Source organism: Pavona decussata, unplaced genomic scaffold (assembly GCF_977016875.1).
Source record: "Pavona decussata unplaced genomic scaffold, jaPavDecu1.1 SCAFFOLD_106, whole genome shotgun sequence".
NCBI lineage: Eukaryota > Metazoa > Cnidaria > Anthozoa > Scleractinia > Agariciidae > Pavona > Pavona decussata.
In genome coordinates this window covers 5,001-15,000 of record NW_028145520.1, presented here as the reverse complement: position 1 = coordinate 15,000, position 10,000 = coordinate 5,001, and the positions used below count along the sequence as shown (strand labels likewise).

The following is a 10,000-nucleotide window of genomic DNA, read 5'->3' as shown; positions in this document are numbered from 1 at the left end:
GATGAAAAGTGTACTACTAAATATAGAAGTGTGTCCAGTCTTCCATGTAATCTGGTATGACTTGAATTGTTTGGTTGAAACAACCCTATGAATTTTTTTTTTCATCTGTTTGTACATCATATGATGATCAGTTTTCTTTTCTTTTGAATTTATAATGGAAACGTTTAGTAATGTACTTGTTTTATACAATCTTATGTATGATATACATTTATACTTATATTTCAGGGAATGACTCCAATTAGGTTGCAGGAGTTTTTGCAGTTTTGCATTTCTTTCTTAGTACTTTTAAGGGTGATTAACTATTAATAATGTCAGAATAATATTAAGTTCACTTTTTGGAATTCTTTTCTTTTCTTTTTTTCTTTCTACAGGGCAGCAACATGTCATTAAAATGAAATGCTGTGAACATGAATCAGAAGCTATAACCCTTGTTAGGAATGGCTTCTGGCCATCAACCCCTAAACAGCCTCAAGTGGCCTTTGACCTTGAATTTATGACATTGCTGCAGTATTTGTTTCTTGAATCAAGAGTGTCATTAAAGTCCATTTATCAGGCTCTGCAATGGTTGGCTCTGTCACTTTCAAAGGTCTATGTAAGTATTCATTTGAGATTTGAATACGCATTACTTCTTTGGAGTTGAATGAGCACATTAAAAGCCACATAAAACAAATCCATGCCCTCTTGTTGGTAATTGAAATTGATCAAATTGCCTCATACTCTTTGTTAATGTACAATGTACATAGATGTTAAACTATGATGTTTAGCCAAGAATTATTTCTTAAAGCTTATCACTTTAATGTAAATGGTTCTTATTTTTATGAATCTTCGTCTTTTCATTGATTATTTCAACAATCTAACACCTTTTTATGTCTCCTGAGTTGTCTCCTGTAGGTTAAGGACATTTATCACCTTCTTGTTGGGGATTGTTTTGGTGAGTTTGGGTACATCTCCAGCATCTTGAGGAATTTGAAGCAGTTCAATTCCTTGCTAGGAAATGAACATGAATGCCCAGCGTGCCCCAAGGTTAGTGAATATATATCCTTTTGTGGATACTTCCTAATCACCAGATGTTACATGTAGAATATTTAAAGTTTTTGATTATTAAGCTATATTGTGCATGTACAGTAGTTTACCTGAAGAGACACCAATGCATATATGCATACTATTATTCTTATCATTTTCATTTCCAAGGATCAGTATCCTGTTTCAGGTACTTTCTTTATTTTGCAACCTCTTTTACACCTTTTTATTCATCCATGACACATTACATGATTTTAAATTTTGAATCACTTCATCATTTGTTATTTGAATTTAGGAGAATGGAAGTGTATACATTTCCGTGGATGCATTGTTTGGGTGTGTAAGAAAATGCAGTGCAGGAGCAAGTGGAAAAGCCTCCAATCATGGGGAGGAACTTTTTATCAGTCAAGAAAAAGTAGACTCCTTTCTATCAACATACGGTGAAAAGTCCAAAAACAAATCAATGGTTTGTACTGCATGGACAAGAAATTTAAAATTTTGTAATCCCCTCCTGACACGTGCCCTATTAATACATTTACAGGTCTTGTTATTACTATATACGGTATGTCTCTTTTGACAATCTTGCCAATTTGTCAACTCCGTTAAGACAACCAATCTTATTGCCCCTGCATGGTGTCAATGTTTGCACATTATTGTACAATTTTGTTAGATTTATTATTCCATTTGAATGACAATTAACTCCGCCGAGGGTGATGTCACTCATCCTTGCCGGTCCCCAGCCCGGACAAAGGAGGAGGGATTGTCATTTTGGTGACCAAATTTGGTTTTACTATCTCCAGGTTTTTTCTCCATTTTGTATTATTCAGACATTGATCTTCTAAACTTTGAAGGAACCCTGTATTCAGTTCCAATCAGTTAGAGACCAAATCAAGATTGTCATCAGTTGGTGACCAAATTTGGTTGTGCCCCAGATTTTTGTCCATTTTATATTATTCAAGCAGGGGTAAACTTTTTAGGAACCCTGCAATCAGTTCCAGGCTGGATCCAATCCACGGTCGAAGATTAAGTCCAAAAAGTTTGATGAGACGGCTCTTTTTGGAGCAGGCTGCAAGCACGAAGTGCCCTTGAAGTTTTTTACCTTGAAGAGAGGAGAAGAGTATGTAAAAGGAATTTTTACATCTATTTTTTCCTTTCAATATTTAATTATATTATATTATTTAAGTCTTAAAACTTTCAGATTGCTCTGTTTCTTTCAATAAAGCTTTGAATGACATCTGTCTTTCAGATGAGAGATGGTCTGGCTGGACTTCGTTCCACTATTGGTGCGTCAGCTAAGTGAAATGTGTCAGCGTTATGATTTTCAAAGTACATTTAAGTAGCATTCTGTGTACCAAGTTGCACGGCCATGAAATCCATGAAATTTGCGCGTTGGTAACGTTTTTGGGTAAACCTTTTTGGTAGGAAAGATTCAACCGATTTCTTTGAGCTTTACCGCCTTAAGAGTATTTTTCTTATGATAGTCAAGTGTTCTGAAAAATCAGCTTTTTTAAACATCTTATTTTTACACAAAGTGCCTATAAATAGGAGCGGGCCACCTTTAAGTGTCAACAGAATAGATTTTCGTTGCGTATCCGATCATGTATTAGAACAAGACGATTCCTAAGTTTTATAACTGTGTTTCTAGATGCTGTTTCTATTTCAGTCTTTTAAACAGGACGAGTTTGAACAATAGAGAACAATAGAATAAGAGCTTTAAGAGTTTCATTAGCTTTCGCGACAATAAAAACGTTCGCCGTGCTTCCATTAGATATATATAATTGTAAAACTGTTTAGAATAGCCAGTCTGCTCGATATAAGTATACCCTGCTTGGAATAGTTGAGTTGACTTAGATTTAGATTTTGAATTGTCATTAAACTGTGCGGATCCAGTTCTGTGTTGGTCAGGAGTTATTGCTGTCTGTCGAAATCCAGTTGTAGCGGATCCCAAAGCACCAGGAATTTGTTACGAAATTCTGTTCCCGCAGGCTAAGCGAGTTGCTGATCGATGCCTAGCTAAGTTTTCCCGAGTTAAGTGAGTGAGTTTTCCCGCCGTTATACCGGAGAATTTACAGTTTCGCTTCCCGACGATTAGAGTGGAAAAATCTATCGTCACACAAACAGAGTCACTGCTGAACTTTGAAGAACAACAACAACATACCAAAAACGCCGGCGGTTTGGTAGTCAGCAGCACCAAACAGTGAATAATGGAGTGTCCAATATGAAAATCGGACGGAACTGGTTTCTATAATTTTCAAGCACGATTATTTCATGTCTTACCTACTTACATGCCTACCTACATAATTACAGTTAGTGCCGACTGAATTATGTTTCAGTAGCTAAATCCTATGCGGATGAATTCCAGTCTATATAATTTTGCCAGTAATCGCCGACTGTCAACAACACTTGTTTCTGGTTTAGCTTGCGACAAGAAGTGCGTGTTTCAATATTGGTTGCACCTTTCCGTAATTGTTTTTTTGTTTTTTAAAGGAACCACTTGTTGCAAACTATATATCTGAAAAATGACCTGATAGAAAAAGGAAAACAAGATATTGTGAAAGATTTAACTTCCAATGTGGCTTTAACGGTTTATGCGTTCATGCTTTCCTAAGTCCCACACAGCATTCACTAGTTTTGCTCCCTATCAAGACAGTCGAGGAAAATAGCGGTGTAAAGACGGGGGAGGGAGGTGGGGGAAGCACTCCCCAATATAAGCTTTATACGATACGATACGATACGATACGATAATTTTATTTAGACAGAACATTTCCATCAGCTGTATATTAATCATTATCAACTTACTCCCTATCTATACCTAACTACTATGATAAAAAAAAATTAAATTAAAACAATAAATGCTGCTTTTCTTGGAAGCCGTGTTTAAAATCCTACTTAAAACGTTTGCTGCTCAAAATTCATATTCAAAATTGGCCCTGTACCTTGGATGAGGGGTGAATTCGCAGCCTTTGCTGGGTGTGTTTAACCCACTTCAAACTACCATAAAATGCCCAAAATTGGCCCTATCTCTTTGATGAGGGGTGAATTCGCAGCATTTGCCGGGTATGTACATAAAATAGCCGTTTTATTAAAAATTGGCCCTATATCTTGGATGACGGGTGAATTCGCAGCCTTTGCCGGGTGTGTTTAACCCACTTTACACTACCATTAAATGCCCAAAATTGGCCCTATATCTTTGATAACGGGCGAATTCGCAGCTTTTGCCAGGTGTGTTTAAACCACTTCATAATACCATAAAATACAAGTCTTACAGGCCCGTAGCAAGGCTAAAATAACTAGAGGGCCGAGCAAAATGGTTAAACAAAACTACTCTCGCATCCCCCCCCCCCCCCCCCCCTCCTGGCCCGTCACCCCAAAAAAAAGAACAGATTAGGGAGTTAATTATAAGATGCAACGAGAACATAAAAAAGCGGTGGATTTAGTAAGCAAATCAATAACTTTGCACCTGCGTCACACTTTTTGGTACATTTCTTTGCCGTTTTTTTTTTTACGCGGACTCCAACGTAAAATTGAAATTTCCTAATTTCACGTTTGAAGGAGGACGTAAACAAACGAGGACAAATTTTTTTTTCTCTTTTTAAATTTGGAATCGGGCAGTGAGAATCCGACTGCAGGAAAATTTTGCTCTTGAGAGTATGGGAGGCCATATCATTCAAAAGTGGTGCGAGCTCACGATTGGTGATCGAGAGCACGATCACTATGAGAGGACATATTTGTGTGGCTTTCGAAAACGCGCGAATACTAAATTGTTATAAACTAAGGGCATTTATATTGCTATTAACCCTTTCACTGCCAAATTTCTTGGTCTCTCTGGACAATTATCTCGATGTAGATGACCAAAACGGATTTAGTTGTCCTATATGAAGATCTCCTTTGAAATGTTCGCTGCTCTGCAATAACGAGGACTCAAGTTTCTTTGTGACGTCACCTATTTGAACCGTTGTTGTTTTGCTCGCGAGCACAAACACACTCTAATCGGTAAGTTGTCGGTTTATAAGTGTAATTTCGTGCCATTTTGCACTGCAGAAGCTCCCAGGCTGGCATCATAAAGCTGGAATGGAGAGAAGAGGCAATCCTCTGAAAGAATCCTGAGGTGAGAGATGATTTCATAGCGACTGGGACGCCAAAAGTGTTCGTATCGAGTCATGGTGGCTCACGAGTGAAGTTGTCTCTCTGGCCGTTCTGTGGGTGGATTCTTGGACCTACCTAGGCAATTTGGGGGAGATTTGACTTGCAAAGAAAACGATGTGTGCGATATTTTGCCAGTAGGACCGGGTGGCTCGACACTAATAAAAAAAACTACTGAATTAAGATGGCGGGACCTCCATTTCGTCGTTGTATTGAAATTACCCAGAATGCAACTCGGACGGCAAAGGGGAAATTACGGGCTTTGAAAAGTGGCTCGAATCAAATGGCTGATGTTCGAACAGCTGTACGCGTGAGAGGCAAAATTGGAGATAAATGCTTAGTCATGAGATTAAGGTTTGCTGTCATGAAGGAATTTTCCTTTTAAAATGAGATTTTGAATTAAAAAATTGGAAGCAAAGATGTGTGTTTTTCAGCTTTGTCGATGCCGCAGAAAACGGGCATTTTTGGTTTTGCTTGAAAATAAATGTTGATATGGAACGGCAAACGGAAGATAAACTCAGTTTATTTGCTCTTAAAGCCTAAAACACTTACTAATTAACACTATTAGTAGACCATAATAACCAGATTTCTGGATTTGAGAACGTGGCCAATCTTGAAAGTGGTAGCCTCTAAAGTGGCGACATTAGTCGCCTTTAGCAGTGAAAGGGTTAATGAGTGGATGTCCTAAAAAACAAGTAGTTTATTTTGCAGCTTTCACGGTTTGGGTCGATTTGAGATTGGTTGATTTCGATCCATTTTGGTTCTTGTTTCCGATTCACAAGGTAGGAGTGCCTTCGTTGCCGTTGTATATAAAAACAAACTGTTAGCGAAAGAAACTGACAGGTAGTAAACATATTATTGAAGGTTCTGAAAACGCACTTGCAGCATCAGAGTTCAAGACTGATTGATCAAGGCACATTAATCTGTTTTAATTATCTTTTTTGGCACATTGTTCCCCCTGCTACGGCCCTGTCTTAGTATTGAAAATTTCCCCTACATTTTCAATGAAGGGAGAATGCCCGAAAATTACTCCTATATCTTGGATAAGGGGTAAATTCGCAGCATTTCCCAGGTGTATATAACTCACTTCATAATACCATAAAATGCCCGTCTTATTCAAAATTGGCCCTTTATCTTGGATAAAACGTGAATTCGCGGCCTTTGCCGGTGCGTTTAACCCACTTCACACTCCTATAAAATGCCCAAAATTCGCCTTATATCTTTGATGAGGGACGGATTTGCAGCTTTTGCAGGGTGTGTTTAAGCAACTTTACATTACTAAAAAATGCCTAAAATTGGCCCTATATCTTTGATTAGAGGCGAATTCGCAGCTTTTGCCGGTTGTGTTTAAACAACTTCACACTGCCATAAAATGCGTAAAAGCGGCCCCATATCTTTGATGAGGGGCGAATATGCAGCTTTTGACAGGGGTGTTGAAACCACTTTACACTACCATAAAATTTCCACAAATTAAGCCTATATCTTAAATGAGGGGTGAATTTTCAGCATTTGCCATGCGTGTATAACATACTTTATAATACCATGATATACTAGTCTTAGTATTCAAAATTGGCCCTATATATTGGATGAGGGGTGAATGCTCAAACATTACTCCTATCTTGGATGAGGGGTGAATTTGCAGCATTTGCCGAGTGTGTATAACCCTCTTCTTAATACCATAAATTGCTCGTGTTATTCAAAAGTCGCCCTATATCTTGGATGAGGGGTGAATTTGCGGCCTTTGCCGGTGCGTTTAACCCACTTCACACTACCATAAAATGCCCAAAATTCGCTTTATATCTTTGATGAGGGACGGATTTGCAGCTTTTGCAGGGTGTCTTTAATCAACTTCACATCACCATAAAATGCCAAAAATTGGCCCTATATCTTTGATTAGTGGCGAATTCGCGAAGTCGCCCTATATCTTGGATTAGGAATGAATTTGCAGCCTTTGCAGGGTGTGTTTAACCCACTTCACACTCCCATAAAATGCCCAAAATTCGCTTTATATCTTCGATGAGGGACGGATTTGCAGCTTTTGCAGGGTGTGTTTAATCAACTTCACATCACCATAAAATGCCAAAAATTGGCCCTATATCTTTGATTAGTGGCGAATTCGCAGCTTTCGCCGGTTGTGTTTAAACAACTTCACACTACCATAAAATGCCTAAAAGTGGCCCTATATCTTTGATGAGGGGCGGATTTGCAGCTTTTGACGGGTGTGTTTAAACAACTTTACACTACCATAAAATGTCCAAACATTAAGCCTATAGCTTAAATGAGGGGTGAATTTGAAGCATTTGCCGGGTTTCTATAACACACTTAATAATACCATAAAATACCAGTCTTAGTATTCAAAATTGGCCCTATATATTGGATATGGGGTCAATGCCCAAAAATTACTCCTATATCTTGGATGAGGGGTGATTTCGCAGCATTTGCGGGGTGTTTCTAACACACTTCATAATACCATAAAATACCCGTCTTATTCAAAATTGGCCCTATGTCTTGGACGAGGGTTGAATTCACGACCTTTGGCGGCGTGTTTCACCCACTTCCAACTACCATAAAATGCCTAAACTTTGCCCTATATCTTTGATGAAGGGCGAATTCGCAACTTTTTCCGGGTGTGTTTAAACCACTTCACACTACCATAAAATGTCCAAAAATTACGCCCATATCTTGGATGAGGGGTGAATTTGCAGCATTTGTCGAGTGTGTATAACCCTCTTCTTAATACCATAAATTGCTCGTGTTATTCAAAAGTCGCCCTATATCTTGGATGAGGGGTGAATTTGCGGCCTTTGCCGGTGCGTTTAACCCACTTCACACTACCATAAAATGCCCAAAATTCGCTTTATATCTTTGATGAGGGACGGATTTGCAGCTTTAGCACGGTGTGTTTAAGCAACTTCACATTACCATAAAATGCCAAAAATTGGCCCTATATCTTTGATTAGTGGCGAATTCGCAGCTTTCGCCGGTTGTGTTTAAACAACTTCACACTACCAAAAAATGCCTAAGAGTGGCCCTATATCTTTGATGAGGGACGGATTTGCAGCTTTTGACGGGTGTGTTTAAACCACTTTACACTACCATAACATGTCCAAACATTAAGGATATATCTTAAAGGAGGGGTGAATTTGCAGCATTTGCCGGGTGTCTATAACACACTTAATAATAGCATAAAATACCAGTCTTAGTATTCAAAATTGGCCCTATATATTGGATATGGGGTCAATGCCCAAAAATTACTCCTATATCTTGGATGAGGGGTGATTTCGCAGGATTTGCCACTTCATAATACCATAAAATACCCGTCTTATTCAAAATCGGCCCTATGTCTTGGACGAGGGTTGAATTCACGACCTTTGGCGGTGTGTTTCACCCACTTCCAACTACCATAAAATGCCTAAACTTTGCCCTATATCTTTGATGAAGGGCGAATTCGCAACTTTTTCCGGGTGTGTTTAAACCACTTCACACTACCATAAAATGTCCAAAAATTACGCCCATATCTTGGATGAGGGGTGAATTTGCAGCATTTGTCGTTGCAGCATTTGTCGAGTGTGTATAACCCTCTTCTTAATACCATAAATTGCTCGTGTTATTCAAAAGTCGCCCTATATCTTGGATGAGGGGTGAATTTGCGGCCTTTGCCGGTGCGTTTAACCCACTTCACACTACCATAAAATGCCCAAAATTCGCTTATATCTTTGATGAGGGACGGATTTGCAGCTTTAGCACGGTGTGTTTAAGCAACTTCACATTACCATAAAATGCCAAAAATTGGCCCTATATCTTTGATTAGTGGCGAATTCGCAGCTTTTGCCGGTTGTGTTTAAACAACTTCACACTACCATAAAATGCCTAAAAGTGGCCCTACCTCTTCACAGCACGACTTTCCTGATGGATTTCTATGTAACTGCTCGTGCTGAGAGGTGTGTCGAAAGTTGATCATGTTCCCGTAAAATCTGAGGTCTCCACTGTCTAGCGAGGTACTTACAGTGAATATAGTGAATTTTTCAAAAATTGGAGAATTCTGACTTTGCGATGAATTTTAATGTAATTGGTCGTGCTGAGAGGCGTGTTAAAATTTGAACATGTTCCCGTAAAATCTGAGGTGAGAATTAGTGAGGTACTTACAGTGCGTATAGTGACAAATCTTTAAAAGCGTGAAATTATGGGATGTTGTGGCTTCAATGGGTTTTTAAGATGTCACCAGTCATTTGGCATGACTTACAAACGATTTGGCTGGTTGTGGGTTCGATTTTCAAAATTTCATTTTTTTCGCGTTTTTATTTTCTGTCTACCATATCATGCAGTCTCCTTATTAGCGTTTGGGGGTTATAGTGTGGGCAGGTTGGTCGCAAAGGTTCCGAGAGGAGCTGGCTAGTAAACCCTGTCCCTTATGTTCCACGGCGGCAAGGCGGAGAAATAGAGGGCAGAATTGACTAACGGGCAAGGAAAGTTGGGCTTGTAGCTTTCCTTTCGAAGGAGGGAAAAGATGATGCCCGAAAGCATTGTCACTGTAGTGGCAGGCAGAGTGTAGATGGAAGTTGTGTACGCTAGCCTTTGGCTAATGATAGAGACAAAAGAGCAGGAGGATATTTTCCTTCGCAGAAGCACTTTTCTTGCCTTCCTTCAGCTCGCTTGGCGAGTCTGACAGGTATGCCTGAACTGTGCACGGGTCCAGTTGTGAGAAAGACGTGGCAAACAAGACGGGGTTTCCCTTGACCGAGGGACCGTGTGGTCCGTTTGGCTCATGGGTTCCCCCGTGGAGGCAAAATCTAAGAAAGCTTGCTCTCCCTCTGCGGAGGGGGGCCGCTTAGCAAGG

At 39.5% G+C, this 10,000-nt stretch overlaps 1 pseudogene across 1 annotated transcript in view; it reads left to right on the top strand.

Moving 5' to 3' along the window:
* The window catches only part of LOC146471047 (uncharacterized), a 6,253-nt pseudogene extending 3,344 nt beyond the window's left edge, over positions 1-2,909 (top strand). Inside the window, exons 5-8 of the transcript XR_014866855.1 lie at positions 372-592; positions 892-1,023; positions 1,316-1,486; positions 1,998-2,909. The product of XR_014866855.1 is annotated as an uncharacterized LOC146471047 (transcript). The remainder of the gene's footprint in view (positions 1-371; positions 593-891; positions 1,024-1,315; positions 1,487-1,997) is intronic.
* Positions 2,910-10,000: the final 7,091 nt, after the last annotated feature.